General features: G+C 44.0%; 1 protein-coding gene across 3 annotated transcripts in view; it reads left to right on the top strand.

Annotated features, from left to right (window-relative positions):
* Positions 1–942: 942 nt before the first annotated feature.
* The window catches only part of SHISAL1 (shisa like 1), an 84,410-nt gene continuing 68,767 nt past the window's right edge, over positions 943–16,585 (top strand). For 2 of the 3 annotated variants that reach the window (XM_087767014.1, XM_087767012.1), the window contains exon 1: positions 1,410–1,632. The gene's annotated coding sequence lies outside the window, so the exon portion shown is untranslated. Of the gene's footprint in view, positions 1,057–1,409; positions 1,633–16,585 lie in introns of those variants that run through there. The other variant, XM_087767013.1, reaches the window with a different exon arrangement.

Below are 16,585 nucleotides of genomic sequence, written 5' to 3'. Positions count from 1 at the left end.
GGCACGCTCCCCGCGCCCCGGCCGTGGCGGTGCCGGCGCCCACGGCTGCTGGCCGGCACCTCTGCGAGCACGCGCGGCCTTCACCGCAGCCGCCGCGTCCTCGCTGCGGCGGGCCGGCCGGCCGGACGGACGGACAGGTGCGGCGGACCGGGCTGCCGCCGCGGACGCACGGCAGCCCCGGCCCGGCCACTCGCTTACCCGCGTTTTGTCACGGAATCCGAAGCAGGCGGGCTTTCGGCGGGGGCTCCCCCGGCCGCGGGCGGGCAAAGCCGCGCCAGGGCCGCTGGCGGACGCGGCTTTGATCCCTCCGATTAAAACGTCCCCAGGGAGGATTGCTTCTTAGCGGGCTGCTGAACGCTCCCGGAGTAATTTAAAATCACCGAATCACTATTTATGAATGTAATGCTCTTAAAATTGAAAGTACACTTAATCCCCGGAGCCCTCCTAACGAGCGGGGGGGGGGGGCGGCAGCGGAGGGGGCTCCGGCCGTTACCCCCGCGCCCCGGCCGTGCGGAGGCGGGCAGGGCCCAGCGCCTCGCCGCTGCCCGCCCGGGGGCGCCGGGCCGCTGGGAGCCCCGGGCGCGGAGAGCTCGGCGCGGGGAACCCGCTGCTCTCTCGCCTCCCGGCCCCCGTGAGAGGGGCCGAGCCGCCCGCTCGCTGCTGACGGGAGACCAACTTCACCGTGGGGAGCGGCCCCGGGGGCAGGGGCCGCGGCACCGCCCGCCGCCCGCTCCGGCCGCACCTGACCCGCTAATCCCCCCCGCCCGCTCTGCCCCCATCAGCGCCCGCCCTCCCGCGGCCAGCCGCAGAGGCGCCGTGGCGGCCCGGCTCCTCGGCGGGGCGGGCAGCGCTGGCAGCGGCCGAGCGGCGCGTCCCTCCCCAGCGAGCCCCGCAGGAGGAGGAGGAGGAGGAGGAGGAGGAGGAGGAGGAGGAGGAGGAGGGCGGGGGGTGCGCCCCGCGCACCCGCTAGGTTTCACCTCCACCTGTGATGCCGCGGCGGCCGCCGGCGCTGCCCCTAGCCCCCACCCCCGGAGGACGCCGCCGGGCTTTCCTGAGGTGAGTGGCCACCTCCGGGCGGCTCTGCCCTTCCCCGAGCCGGGTCACGGCTCCGTGCAGCAACGTCCCGAGCCGCGCCGCCCGCTCGGGGGCCCGCGGCAGGGAAGGAGCGCCGGGTGCCCGGGCGGGGAAGTTTGCGTGCGGGACAGGGGAGCCGGCAGCCGGCGTGGGGAGAGGCGGCGCGCCCGCTCCTGCGCTGCCTCTGTGGTAGAGGGGACGGGCGTGGGAGTGGGGAGGCACCTGGAGAGCCGGCCCCAGGTGGAGGGAGAGCAGCTGGTTGGAGCGGAGGCGGGGGGAGGAGAGGAGAAGGTGGGGAAGAGGGCGGGGACAGGAGGGGACGGGGGAGCCGCAGAGCGGGGAGATGGGGAAGGAGGTGGCGGCTCCTCAGCACCGGCGCCGCGGCTCCCGGCTGCTGGACTGAAGCACCGCGCCCTGCTCCCTGAGGTCGGCGGTGCCGCCGCCCCGGGCACCGCCGCCGCCGCCCCCGGCCCCGCGTCAGCGGCCAGTTTTCCTTCGGGGCTTCGCCGCGCAACTGTTGGGAAAAGTGGCTGTGCCCCGAGAGCGACTTAGCGCAAGGTTAGGGCTCGGTTCGTACGGGGCTTGCGGAGGGCGGGGGGGTCGCGGGTGGCGCCTCTCTTCGCCCCCGGGCGCTGCCTCGGAGCAGACCTGCCCGCGCCCTGCCCCGGCTCCCGGCAGCGCGGCTGCGGCCTCGCCGGCCGGCAGCGAACCAGCGGCGCTGGCCCGGCCCGGGTTGGGGTGGGCGGCCGGCGCCGGTCCCCCGCGCAGCAGGGCGGCAGCTCGCCTTTCGGAAACTTTGTGAGCCTCCCGGGGCGAGAGGCGGGCCAGGCGGTCTGTCGGCAGCGCGGCGCAGGGACCCGACGGAGAGCGCGGGCTGCGGGATGGTTATCTTGTTTGTTTGCCCATTACCGAGGCTGCCGGCAGTAGGTTTATTATGTGTGCGACTGGGTTTTGAATCAATATTTATTTACAGGGCTCGGGTATTAATCACTCGTGTCTTAGAAAGCTCATTAGTGGTGACTTGTTTCCATGACAACAGGACCCCTCCGAGTCTTCGGGTTATCTATTTGCCCGATTTCATTTTTTTTTTCTTTTCGTGAAGCGTATTTGTAGTAGTATCGTGTTGTGTCACCGAGGAGAAAAACAAGCAAATAAAACCTGCGTGATCCTGTGGCCCCTATTCAGCATTCCTCTAAGGCTCAGTTATATTCCCCAGCCTGAATTAGTGATACATGGATGGGACTAAGCAAGTGTGCGAGTTATACAAGATTTCTTAGTGCTTGTTTTACTGCCTTATCTCCTTTAGCTACAAAGCTCAGACTAAGATATGGTTTGACTTGTCGCTTGTTCAAAGTACTCCTTAGATGTGTTAGTACTGAAAAGTGGGATGCTTGCTATCTTTTTGTTTGTCTATCATTTAGTAGCACAGAACCCTTTGAGAGGAATTGCATTGCAGTCTGTGTAGTTTTATTGCTACAGCAGAGCTGGGAATCAGGAGTGACTTATTGTGTAACTTTGTCACCTTCTGGTGGTGTGACCTTGACAGGTGTCTTAACTTCTTTATATCCTGCCGTGTCTCAAGAAAAGGAAACGTTGCCCGCTTGTACCTGTGAAGTGCTCTGAGCTAATCAAGCAAAACACTTCTAAGATGGAGTACTGTTAAAACTGAATATATTGTTTTCTGTGACGAGGAGTAAACACATCTTATACATCCCCTTTCCCTAATGGTATAGGTGAAAATCCTCCTTTTTAACGTCAGTCTTTATTTAACATAGCACAGTCATGTTAGCTCTTCAAATGATGTGTACCGTTATCATCCTGCCGAAATCAGTTATTCTAATCCCAGTTATGCTAACTACCAGTGACTGGTTTCCTGGGTTAACTTCATCAGAGTCAGGTAAAAAGGAGAGTCTTTCGCAGTCTGAAATTTGTAGGAATATCTACTGTGACAAAAGGTATACGTTCAGCAAGAAGATATGATAGTAAAGAAAGAAAAGACTGTAAAATTGAATTACAATCTTGATCACTTGCCCTAGCATCACAACCTGAGAGGGACTTAAATGCTTTTCTTGAGAAAGAGAGAGAGCAAGCGTGCACTCTTAACTTTACTATATGTCAAGTTAAACATCTGAAACTGTTCTACCAATTTTCGTTGTTTTCCAAGAAAGATTTTAATATGTAGTGTTCTGTTGAGAAGCATTGGGAGTGTGTAAGAAATGTTTTAGAATGTACAGTTAAAAACCAAAATACTGCCTGAGAGATCTTCAGTTGTGACCATTTTAGATGACAGGAGTAAGTTATAATTGTAGAAGAACTTCAGTAAGAAGCGTCTATTTTTCTTCTTTCTTGAAATGCTCCTTTTAAGTGAATAAACAATACCTATTATAAAATAAGTATCTCTCTCATACTGTGAGGAAGAGTCTATCCCTAGCTCAGTTCAGCAAAGTGCTAAAACGTATGCCTCATTCCAAATGCATTAGCGTTCCCTAGTATCAGTAGGCAAATTGCCCTTCAAGCTTTTACTTAAATATTCCAAAGAATCAAGGCCTGTGACCTTGACTTTTGTATTCTGTTTTTTTTTTTAGCAGCTTAGTAGTGAGACATCTGTCTGAAAATATTTCTTGGGAATAGAGGACCGTCTGACCATTAGCAGTCTTTAGTTACCAGTGAAGTAATTTTATGACAATCCCATGAAGAGAAAGAAAGAAAAAGAAATGACATCTTAGTCAGCATCTCGTCTGCTTTGGATGTCATTGACTTAAAATTTCCGTACTGAACCGTTAAATTTTTACTACTTAGTGCTGCACAGTCAATACAGGTAGAGAGAAAGTGATCTAGGTTTTACTCTGTGCTTTACATCCTCTGCAAAGCTCAGTCTTTTATTACTGGTGATAGTAAGAACAACAGATATTCCAGTTCAATTCTCGGACCCTAGTTGCCATGAAAGAAAAAGAAATCCTTCATTTTATTTTTTAAGGCTGATAACAGGGCAACAAGAAAGATAATTCATAAGAAGCCTGTATTACCTTTATAGTTATTTTTAAGAACAATAATCATTTAAGATTGTAAGAAGACATCCGAGTATATGACCTGTCACTGATGAAGGTGTTCTGTTTGAGAGAGTCGGGGAAAAAGTACACAGATGTGAAAGCTAAATCCATAGGTATGGATGATGATACTGGTTTACATTGTATTTTACTCAGTATTGTACCAAAGTAACTTGGATATAATGTACACTGGTTTTCATAAACAAAAATGCTTCTAACAGTATTCATATTCAAGCTACGTATTGCTCAAGCTGCATATTGTTTAAACTTTGCTGGCATGTGGAAATAAACTTAGTATTGTTTGTTCCTCTGGTGTTGGAAGTCCCTCAACTGGTTTGGTGAATAAGGTACTGGACCAGTATTTCGTGGAGGTGGTTGAGCTCCTTTCTCTGTAACCGATCTACTCTGGACATGTCACTTTACCCCTCTATTTCATCTCTCCCCTAGTCATCCTCCCCCTATTTATCATTCAGTCTTGCTTATTTGGAGTGTAGGATCTTCAGTGTGGTCTTGTTATGGGCATACCCTGTGCCCAGACAGATCTCTGTTGGAGTAGCAAAATGCTACTGCAGTACAATAACAAGAAATGATAGCCAACGTTTTTCCTGTATGGGTCACCATGGTCTTTGCACGATCGCTAGTTACTGTCTGAGAGGCAGTAAGATTGTTGCAGATCAGTGTGAAGATGAAATGGAGGAATTGCTTCTAGTGCTAGTTCCTTAAAATTCCTTGCTAAATATGTTTGAAGAAAACAGCTTTCAGAGAAAAAGTTCACGGATCTGTCCTCCAAGGACTAGAGAGTAAATAATAGCTCATTCCTGCTTTCCTGAGCACTTATGTTTGAGGTCAGTTTGAATGTTCTAGTTTTCTGGATGTCAAAATAAGGCAATCGCGAATTTAAAATACGCATATTAGCAGCAAGGCGCTCATCAAGGGCAGAAACCAGAACTAAAGATCCAAAGTGGAATCTTGATAATGCGCCCCCCCCCCCCCCCCCCCCCCCAGCCTTTTTCCAGTGTTTTTTAGGAGGTAGAAAGGAAGATGACTTTCCAAGTATACTTTTTGAGCTTATAAAACACACAGCTTCATTTGACAGGTGTGAGTAATGACGTTAAGAAGGTATGAGAGCTGTTTCTGTATTATTCCAGTTGGGAGCTTAATTATGTTCTTCATAAACTACTATAAAATGTTTACACTTCAAAATAGGGTGTACTTGGTTCAACTATGGTTTTTTTGTTTGATCTTACTTTTCAAAATCACTGTGCTAATCAATACTGGTGCTTTCTGATAAACTAGGCTTTCAGATTGACCCAGGGTTATTTCCTTTGAGAGGTTTACAGATGAAAAACTGACTTTTAGTGTGATCTCTTTTCTGTTATATATGGTAGATGTACTTCTGTCTTTCATCAGAATTTAGCTGGCAAAATTAAGATAAAACAAAGAATGTATTTTCGCATACCAATGGAAGGTAAAGTAAAACTTCTGTTTCAGTCATTTTATTCTTCTTAAAGATGCAATCTCTTAAATATGAAGATGTAGAAAAGCTCCTTTCCGACCTTTCATTTACTTGCCATGTTTTTAATGAACTGTGTACAATGATTTCAAACTGACTTAGATGTTTAAGGCCCAAATTTGAAACAACCCAAAGATATGTGTTTTTAAAAAAATGTATTCTGGAGGGAAACCTCTCCCAAGTCTCTAAAATCCCTAATGCTGTACATGTGCAAGTTGACATGCACAAACTCTCTATAGTCACTTGGCAGTTTTGGACCTGGGTGTGTGTTCTACTTACAAAACAGATGAAAAGAGACATCAGCTCAAATTACTTCCAAATTCAAGTTACTTCCAGATCTTTTTATTGCTCAAAACAATGGAGTTCAGTAGTTGAAGAGCTCTGCCAGTGATCGGTTTGTACCTCACTGCAGGATAGACTATAGGGAGCCTGAAGAGCAAAGTAAATCTTTCATCTCGCAGAGTCCCACTGAACATGGTGTGGCCTCTGGCGTGAAGGAATAGAACGCATGAAAGTTTTTATGAGGACTTAAAAATTCAGGACAAAATACGGCACTCAGTGAAGACAAGCATTACAAAAAAGTTATCCAGATACTGGTGAATTGGGTAGTAATAGTTAGCGATGTTAATAGTTGCCAGAAGCCCAGTAAGAGTAGAAGCCGAATCACAGAAGTTAGAGTAGATCAAATCTGAGAGTGAGCAGACCAGACTGCCTTACTGCTTCAGAAACACCAAACAAAAGGATTAATTTCACAGGCTGTGAAAACAAAGACAGAGCTGTTTGCTGGCCTCTATAGATTCTGCAGTATGAAGTCTTCATTATCTCTGTGCCTTTGCCTTGATTGTAAAGAGTTCATCCACTGGTGATGGGAAATATCAGTGGTGTGATTCCGATTCAAAGAAGCTGACTAGTGTCTAGAGGCAAACAACACGTGGCAAACGGTTTGTCTTTGCCATATAGTATCTTTGCTCTGGCATCTGGACAATACCCAGTAGACTTCAGAAGCCTCTGCTCTCAGGATAATCCTTGAAAAACTAAGAACAGCATAGTGCAGCCTTTGGAACAGTTCAGATTTCAAGCACTGGAGGAAAAAATGATTTTTTGTTTCCTTTTCTTTCTGATAACTGGAAAAATGTGGGCAAATTTATTTGCTAGCGGTTCGTAGGACAGAGGATAGATTCCTGCTTTGATTAGTACCCCAGATGCGCATATACTGCTTGCTAAAATGTAAAGAAGGAACACCCCACCCCCAAGAAATCAATGCACAGCAGGAAGAACAGATAGCATGTTCCCCACTTACAGCTCAGTTCCCTCTGTCAAGATATAATGCCTCCAGAGAGGAGCCACTGAGTACTTACGTGAGTTCAGGCGGCATCTCAGCCATTAGATGCTGCTTCTGAACTGCCTTTTCTCTTCAGCTGGCATAATATAGCATTGCTTTTATGGTAGGACTGGGTTGCCTAGGCTGTTTCACTTGCAGGAGATGTGCTCTGAGCCCAGCAGTTGACAGGTCTGGCTGGCTGGCTGGGCAGGGTGGACGCCAAGGTACAGATTTGTGATGTTCTCTGGGGATAAGGCAGGGAGAGACCTCGCCTCTGCATGTGCAGCAGTCCCAGCACCAGCCTGCGTGCTTCTCCTTTTGAGTCTCTTGATTTGTAGGCTGACCTTTTCACGCTAGTGAAGCTTAGCAGGCCCACCCAATTTTGTCACTTTATGCCGGGATGTCTGATGTTGCAGACAGGGAGTCTGTTCCTGCTCTATTTGGAGTCAAGGGCAGAATTCTCACTGATTTCCATAGGAACAAGATGTGTTCCTAAACATACTTCAGTAGCTAGAAAGAAACTTCCTAATAAAGAACCAGGCTATAACATTACACAAAACATTAAGCATTGTTCTAGGCTTCAAAGCTCTTAACAGTAACACGCTTGCAGACCAAGCACTGCAAACAACAAATCTCGGGGCATTCCTGGCAGGACTGTGGGGGATTACCAGCTCTCGTTCTGCCCTGAGAAACAACTGAGGCTTGATCATGTTACTGATAAAATCCTATTTATTCTAATGGACACTATTCAGGCCCCTTAGACTATATCAGAAATAGAATTCTAGAAGCAGTGAAGTGTGACATAATAGCTGTTACACAAAGGATTTACTATGTCAAGCAGAAAAGGCAGTGGGATTTGAATTTACCTGAAGAAGCAAAAGGCCCTTTCCCACACTGATGTGGAGACTGTTGGAAGTTACCAAGGAAAACTTTGGACTGCAGTTCTGCTGCTTTGAGTTGTTATACTTAGTCAGACCAGTTCCTAACTAAAACCCTTCTTTATTTTTCTTCCTTTGGGTATTAATTTCCACCCCCTGCCCCTCATCTTACCCTTACTGACATTCCTGTGTTTCACTTAACAGAGGAACCTTTTCAGTTACAGCCTTTTTCTTTAAGAGGGGTTGAAATGAAGGACCTAGAGCCTGTTGGAGGTAGGGGATTCCAATACGTAGCTCATAGATACCTGCAGTTCCTTGCTTGCTTTCCAAAATCCGTGCGTTCCGTTAATTTTGCCACTAGAAAGCCACTGTTCTGTCCAAATAAAGCTGTCAGGGTGCAAGGACGTGGTGGGAAGGTAGTCATTTGAGTCATATAGATTGTGCATTTGCCATTTGCATTGCATGCCCAAACGTGAGAGCTTCAGGGCTGCTTTTTCACACAATTTTCAGCTTGTGGTAGTCAGAATACCATTTCCTCTGATTACCAAGTGAAGCATGGTTATCTGCCATCTTGGACTGGTTTCGTTTTGCAGTGAACATTTGTGAGACTATGGGTTTTTTTCCCTGTAGTGTCCTAACAGCATCGACATTTAATAAATTCTTCTTCACCTACTCCCGTGCCCAACAATTTTTACACTTGGGGAAAAAAAGAAAGGGGGGGGAAGCTTTGTCTTGTAAAGCATGTGGCTGACATGCTTTCCCATTATATCACTTCCCAGGTAATTCATATTTTAATGTTCAAAAACATAAGCAAAAATTCTACAGAGGTAAACTTTTCCAAGGAAGTTGTGTCCGCTTCAGACACTTTATCTTGAATGGCAAATATGAATGTTTAATATGCATTAAAAACCAGAGCACTGGCATTGTCTTATGCAGTTAAGGTTGGGTTCTTTGTTCCTGTCTCTTTTTTTTCAGTAGAACCATGGCATGTCATTTGGACAGAAAGCTGCCAAGATAATAGACCAAATGCTTTGTTTTGCCATGATAATAGACCAAACTTACTATTCTAAAGATACAAAATATTTCTATTTCTAAAGGTACAAAATATCCCAAAATGCAGAATTTGAATACAAAGCTGTTTGACTGATTTACCTGAAAGCTGTAAAAGACAGCACACGACTATAGCCAGAAAAGGTGTCAGCCCCAATTTTTATAGTCATTAAGAACGTAACACTACCCAAAACAAGGGAAATGTTGAGCATGTGCGAATGGAAGCTGAACATCATCTTCACAGGATTGTCTTCATTGCTATTTGGAGGTGGGGGGGGATTAAGACTTTCATTCTTCTAAATATCATATTGTCAGTTACACCAGCAGTTAAATTCCCCTTATAGATATGTGGTGCAGGAGCCCTGGCCTGAATAAAACACTGGTTGCATACCTGGCTCCTTGGAAGAGTTGCTTACTGACAGATTGGGCTAGAATTGAAAAGTCGTAAGAGAAATCAGTGACTGGCTGTTTTCAATATTGAAACCATTTTTATGAAGCAAGTTCAATATAATCATGCTTGTTATCTTTTTTGATTGTGTGGAGTTTTTAAGAGTAATTAATCGTGATCCTGTTGTAAAGCGTTGTGACGTGGCAGCATTTCCTTGATGAAGATATTGCTGAATTTTCATTTTTAGAAATACTGTTGGCATGGATTTAGAAACCTGGACTCTAGCCAGAAAATAAACAATCACTGAAGCCAACTATGCAGGGAGATTCTATACACACAAGTTGGAGACTGTTAATTACTACTTTGTGTTGCAGCCTCTCTCGTCTGTGTTTGGGCAAATCTGTGAATTCCTATGTGAAGTAACTCAGTAGGCATGTAACTGGCCGCAGAGGGATCACTCTAGTGCAGGGGCAGTAGCCAGCGCAATGGTTACTGAGCCACATCCTGTCCCATAGCCCTTCAAGGACTGGTGGCAAAGGAAAAGGGTCCTGTGGGCTTGGTGCTATTCTGCTTCTAACCTGTGATTTGTGACAGTCTTCAAGTTGTTCTGTTGCTAGCAGAGCATCAGGGTGTACGAATCGCTATGCGGTTAGCATCTTTGCTGCAAGATCAGGCTCCGTCGCTCTTAACTTCTTCCCATTTCTGTTCCCTTCCTTTTCGCTCAGGGTGAGCTTCACTGTTCATCTCTTGACTAGTGTCAGTCAACAGCAGATCCCTTGAAACTCTAGAGGTGTGTAATTTTACAGAAGAAACCAGCTCACATCATACATTGCTGATGATAATTACTTTTTAGGACCTTCACACATAGAACTATATTTTAAAATTAAAGCCTATTGCAACAAAAAACCAATTCACCTTTATTTCAGAGTAGAAGAGCACAGGTGAAGAGTTACTGAACAGGGCTCAAATATGTCTTTAATGTGAAATAACTGTTTTGAAGACATGGATCCTACTTTTATAAGTCCATGGGCAAATTCCTATTTATTTGGATGGAAGCAGGGTCAAGCCCCATGTGTCTGAGGGATGCTATTGTGAAAGCAAACCCTTGGAGTCTCCTCTGCAGGAATCAGGATGCACTCCTGGCCAGTAATCTAAATATAACAATGTGAAATTTATGAGGAAGGGAATTGGCAGTAATAACACTTCTTTGCCTTTCTACTCTTTATCGTCAGCTTCCCACACTTTCGGGTTTTCTTACCAGAGAGCTGTTCAGTCCATTAATTGTCTTTGCTAGACAGTCTCTATCTTCTTTCTCATAGTAACATATTCATAGCAGGGAAGGTTCTATCCATCATTAGTCATTTAAGCCCTAAGGCCATAGTCCAAAGACTGCTTCCATTTTTTTTTTTCCTATAATCTATTATACATGAGAGAAATGAATATGTATCCACATGCACACATATAGGCGTACATGCATAACTCTCATTAAAACTAACTTGCATAACGTGTGTTCATTTTATGCTTTTGTAATTGGTCTAATCTCTCAGTGATACTATGAGGGGTGCTTATGGCAAATCTTGGTCCAGAGTTTGTAACCCTTGTAACTGTTTTCTAACTCCACCTAGCTTCTCCCTAAATCTTCTGGGTTTGAGCTGCAGTGGAAGATTTGCAGTAGCATGAACATGAGTCCAAATGATTGAGAGCTGATAAGAACAAAATTTAATACTTTACCTATTGAACATCAGTAACATCTTTCTAAACTTACAGCAGTGATGGAAATGAAATATGGAATAAACATGTTCACAAGGCTTCAGAGTTTTAAACATTTAAGAGACTATTTTTCTCTTTTCTTTTATTCTTCTCTGAAGTATGAAATTTAATCCAATAGTCTTAAATCAATGGTAATTACAGTCCCACCTTAAAACGTCAAGCAAGAGCTCCAACAACACAGGCGTGCTTTTCGGAAGTGCCCTGTACTGCGTCTGTCTCACAGTAAGCCCTAGTCAGGACTCTTGGTGCTCGGTGCTTTGTAAGGAAAGATAAGAGGAGCATTATTCTCAAGGAAGTCAGCACCTTTCTTAAGCAGGATGTGTTTATATGGGTGTCTGTTTTGATAATTAGGCTTCAAAAGCAAGCATTGTTTTTGCAACCTTCTGCATAATAGTTATAATACAACAAACTATTAAAAGCCCTCTATAAAATAAATAATGTAAATGAAACTGTAGTGCTGGCACTCTCCACGATCAAAGCTGAGATTTTTCTTCCTTTAGTTTCTGAACTTGCTCTTCCTTTTCTGTTCTGCCTGCCTTGTCAGTCATGTATCCCTCTTTAGGTAGGCTTAGGCAGGCACGTAGTGGAGAGTAATGGAACTCTTGTCATTTATTTTAATTACCAAAGTCAGGACTGACTGTGTTTTGCAGTATAGTGGTGGCGTGGGCTGAGCTAATAAAGCTTGGGTGTCCAGCAGCTGCCTACCAACTTCCAAAATTTGCCAGACTTCTATCTCAAAAACTATTTATTGTGCTTTCTTCCTCTTCATATCTTGCATAGGAAAGGGTACTAGAACGGTGGCAGTGGTTTTGTATCATGCAATACTGATCAGAACCAGGAAAATCCTTTTCCTGTTTCATGAGCCTAATCCCTATTTCCTTTGCTTTTTCCTTTACTTTTCCTTTCTGTCTGGTATGAAGTAAATGTTCTGGTGTTTTAGTTTCAAGCATCAAAACCAAACAAATGTTTATCCCATTTAAACATGAACGTCTTTTCTATTTTTTTCCAATTCAGCTGCCAAAACAACAAAAAATACCAGTCAGTTGCATGGCCTTATTGGAGAACATATATCTGGCACAGAGTGGCCCCCCAAAAGAACATAGGTCTTCCTGTGAATTGAGACGCTGAACACATGATACAATCAGTTTGTTTCCAGAGTCATCATCATTGCAAGTCCTCTTTCCTGGAAGAGAAGTCCTGTTGTCTTGTACAAGAGCATTTTCCATGATTGAAAAGCCAGAGACTAGAGTTTGAAATTTAGGAGACCACTAAAAAAACCCCAAAGCTTGTTTTAAGGGAGTAAATTATCTATGTCCTTTTCTTGAAAACAAAGCTAAGATGTGGTCCTCAAGGAATCTGGTATCTTCAATTCTTAAGCCCACACTGGCTGTGCTTATCATAGAATCACAAACTTTTTTTATCCAGTTTCAAAAAGTGCTGTTAATGCAAAATGTAGAAATATTTTTTGATGTATAGCTGTTGCATCATATGGTGGAATTATCTCATATGTCATTTCTATATCCGTGCTGAATGCAATCCATCAGTATGATGGTTTTGTTCATTTGGGCGGCAGGGGAAGGAAGGATGTCACCTAAATTAAATTGCCTAGCTATTAGTAGCAAAGCAGACCCAATAAAGCGAGCCATGTGTTATACGGCTTGCTACTGCTAACAAATGGATTGATAGAACAAAAACAAACGTAATGATAGAACAAATACAGAGCCTGAATTTTGAAGCACCAAGTGACGCAACTGGAATTCATTGGGATGGCAGATTCTCCAGCCTTCCTTCCCCTGTGAAAGGGATCCAGACTTTCCAGCAAGACTAAGTAGAGATGTCAATGATTTAAAATACATAAACAAGCACATAATCAATACTGAAGTTTGTTCTCTCACAAGAGTGAAGGATCTCTGAAAATGTAATGGTAGGAGTAGTTAGCAGCAGATCTCCCACATTAGAAGGATGAAGTAATGTCTGAAGAACATGCTGCTTTAAGGCAGAACTAATGAAGTACCACTTAAAAAATAAAAATTTCCTTCTGCATGGTCTGTTTTCTTAGTGGTATGCTGTATCAGTTTTTGGTCAAAACTGAAGTTCACCAGGACACAAACCATTCTTCATTTTTTTGCCATGTAAAGCACAATACAATAGAAAGTAAAACCTTCAAAACACAGGTGATCAGCAGGATACAAGTAAGGCATAAGTATCTGTACAGTATTAGATTCCTACTAAAAATAACCCTGGGAAGATTCTGATTCCTGTCTTCATTATGACAGCAAAAGGGATCACCTGCTTTCCTAGAAACAACTTAAGGACTGCATGAGTCTGTTTTTTCTGAAGACCTTATTCTACAGAGGCCAAAACCTAAGCAGTGTGCAGGCTGACCACAAGAGTCTGCTGAAGCTTTTGCCTGCTGTATAACCTGTGCAGGGTCCAGAGCAATTTTAAGTTGAATATCTAGGCAGCAGTTGTCTATACGCAATACTAACTGCATATCAGTGTGGTGGCTTTGTCCTTTAACGGGAATCGGCTTTCAAGACGTAAAAGTCTGTTTGAAGAGTTCTCTTGCGTGCTCTGACCCTGAGTTGTGACTTCATTATATTCAGTGGTTTTAGAGTCTCCAAAGCTGGGTCAGCTCTTCAGTAAGACACAGTGAAGGGTGGGTTATAAGTATGAAATTGTGGCGTTTTTGTTCCTGTAGCTGAACATTAGAACTTGAGGCTATGGTAGTTTGTTTTTACCCAGAAGCAGACTTTAAGACAGCCTGGGGAATGTCCTCTAGTGCCAAGAGGTTTCAGGAAACCGTGGTCTTTGCAGCCATCAAAAGGTGACTTTGAAGTCATGATCTGTTCTTGTAGAGTAATGCTTTGCTTGTTTTTGAATAGGCATTCTGCAGGGGTGGGGGACAGGGCAAGGAGACTGGGCTTTGGTGTGGCTCTTTTGGATTGAGCAGATGACAGAAAACCGATGTAAGAGTGGATGTTCTGGGTCAGGTTAAGTATCCATCTAGCTTGCTGCCGTGTCTGTGATACTGGCTGGGCTAGATAGCCTATCATGTAAGTACAGGGCAAACATTTCCCCAGGTACACCCTCTCAGCTTCTGGCCATCTGCATCGCAGGTACTTTCTGCATTAGAAGTCATAGTTTTGTGTTTAATAGCTGTTGGTGGATATTTTTATCCATGAAATTTATTTAATTGTTCTTAAAATATAGGTAAGCTTTTGTCATCAAAAAAATCCAGTTAATCTGCATGCCCTGTGGAAAAAAACACCTCCTTTTGTTTGTTTTAGAGCTGCTATCTGATAATACTATAATATTTGTATTATGAGAAGCGATGCGTGATTGTTGCCTGTTCAGTTTGTCCATGCCACTTGTAGATTTTTGTAGACTTTTGTGAGATTCCTTCCCAGCTGAATCTTCCTAGTCTGTTTAAATGCTTGCATACAGAAAACATTTTACACTTCTTGCTGTCCTTCTCATTCCCTCCTGTTCCCTTTCCAGCTCTAGAGATAAACTGTAAACTAGTGCCATGTTATAAGGAGCTTTTCTTTTGTTTCCTTTTTTTTCTCAGCAGTTTCTGAAATTCTGTCTGCTTTCTGACTGCTACTGAGTACTAAATCACCATCTGCATAGAGTTGACGTGCATATTTTTTTTTATTACAGCTTTCATATCTCTCGAAGATGCAGTAGCCCACCCAGTGTTGGAGCCCAGCACTGTGCAAAGCTAGTGAGGGGAGGGGGTTTCCTCCTTGCATTACTTTGCATTTACCAATGTGAATTTCATTTGCCATTTTATCCCCCAATTACTCAGTATCGTAAGTGATGGATTCTACTGGAATGATTTCTGGGTGAAGGCAAGGAAGTGTTCTGCCAAGCTGTGGATGCTTTGAAGAGGGAGTCAGCTCAGTATAAGGGAATGTGTATCTCGGGGCTTGTCATAGTTTTGTAGAATTGGAACTCCTAAGTTCTCCAAAATAAATTCGGTCAAGAAATTCTCCTGTTAAGCCTGTGCATATCTTTGCCTTCTGCCACAGAGTCTTTGAAGGACTTAATGGGCAAAACATGACTAAATGAGGTTATGGAGGAGTAGTGACAGCAGGAATGTGGAAGGTCTGGCTTACTAGTTTTCAGGATCAAGGACAACAGCGGGAGGAGCAGAACACATGGTTCGAGAAGATAAGCTGACAAGAAGAAGAGGAAGAGAGACCTGGAATCACAAAAAAGAGATAAAGGTTGGTCTCCATCAGAAATCTGTTAACTTAGAAACACAGCATCTTGATAGCAGGACGGTCAGGTACTTAATCAGTTGACAGCAGAAACGTTCATGGTATACGTGCACTGTGGTCATTGTGGTTCTGTAGATTTTTGTTTTTTCTCAACTAGCAAAAATGAAACAGTTCTCCACCATGGCTTTATGCTATGTTTCTTGCACAGATGTAACATTTCTGAGACAGAAGTGGTACTTGTTTTTTGTGCACTATGCAGTGTTTTGGTCAGCAGTAAGAATTAGACTCCTTGGTGCTGAGAGAAAGGACCTTCAAAGTGATATGGATTTCCTATGCTTATTCAGACTGCTTTAAAACTAGAGTATGTGTCCTTGGGGATGCAGTACTTGGTCTTCTTGTGTAAGGCAATCTTAAGATATGTCTCCTCACAAAATACAAAACAAGAAGAAAAATCTTTAAGGTTGTCAAATCTTCCTTCCCCTATAAATCATAAGGTTTGCCAATGTGGAAACTAGCAATGTCTTCAGTATGTTACCAGATGTTTAGGGGGTTTCCCTCGCTGTGTCTTTACCTTAGCTAGAGCATGGGTAATCATTACCTCTTGGGAAAGCAGATTTCAGTTATTGGTGTTGCAAAAGAATTCGGTTCATTGTGGAGTCACACAGAGTGTGCCTAGACAGAATACTTAAGGTAACTACTATCTAGCTAGTCTTCACATGAGTTTATCTCAAGGAGACAGAACAATTGTTGAACACCATCAACAGCAAACAATAGCAGCTAAGATCAGATATTAAAGAAAATGGAGTTATTTTTGCCATAGCCCTTTGTCGTGGCATCCTTGTGGTCACCTGAACAGTTTGAGGTGCCTCCGTTTCCAAATATGGTATTAATGTTATTTCTATTTTTAGGGGATTTACCTTCTTGCTTTCATTTACTCTGTGAATTCTCATTCTTTCCAGAGGTGTTTAGACCCTCTAGTCATGCTCTTTTGCTATATCTTTTAGATTAAGGCATCAGCATTGTCAGCATTAACGTGTTATATCCTCAAAATATCTATGATTTTCCTTTAATTACCTTCTTTGCTGGGAAAGTAATCTACAGAATACATTCCCTTAAGGGGTACCGTAAAGGTATTCTGTTTTTCTAACAGCTTTAGACATAACCTCGGGCTGCCTAAGGTATAGGAAATATTTGGAATCATTTGTCTCTCCAGATTTTTCTCCTCATTCTCTTTTTATGTATTTGATTGGTTCTTCTCAGCCAATGTTTAAGTTCTGCCTTCTTTTAATTCACTCTTTACTTTTGCATGTTATTCCAA

This window comes from Nipponia nippon, unplaced genomic scaffold (genome assembly GCF_047370975.1).
Source record: "Nipponia nippon isolate SJK-2023a ecotype South Korea unplaced genomic scaffold, ASM4737097v1 scaffold_3, whole genome shotgun sequence".
NCBI classification, from domain to species: domain Eukaryota; kingdom Metazoa; phylum Chordata; class Aves; order Pelecaniformes; family Threskiornithidae; genus Nipponia; species Nipponia nippon.
This window is presented reverse-complemented; position numbering and strand designations above follow the sequence as displayed.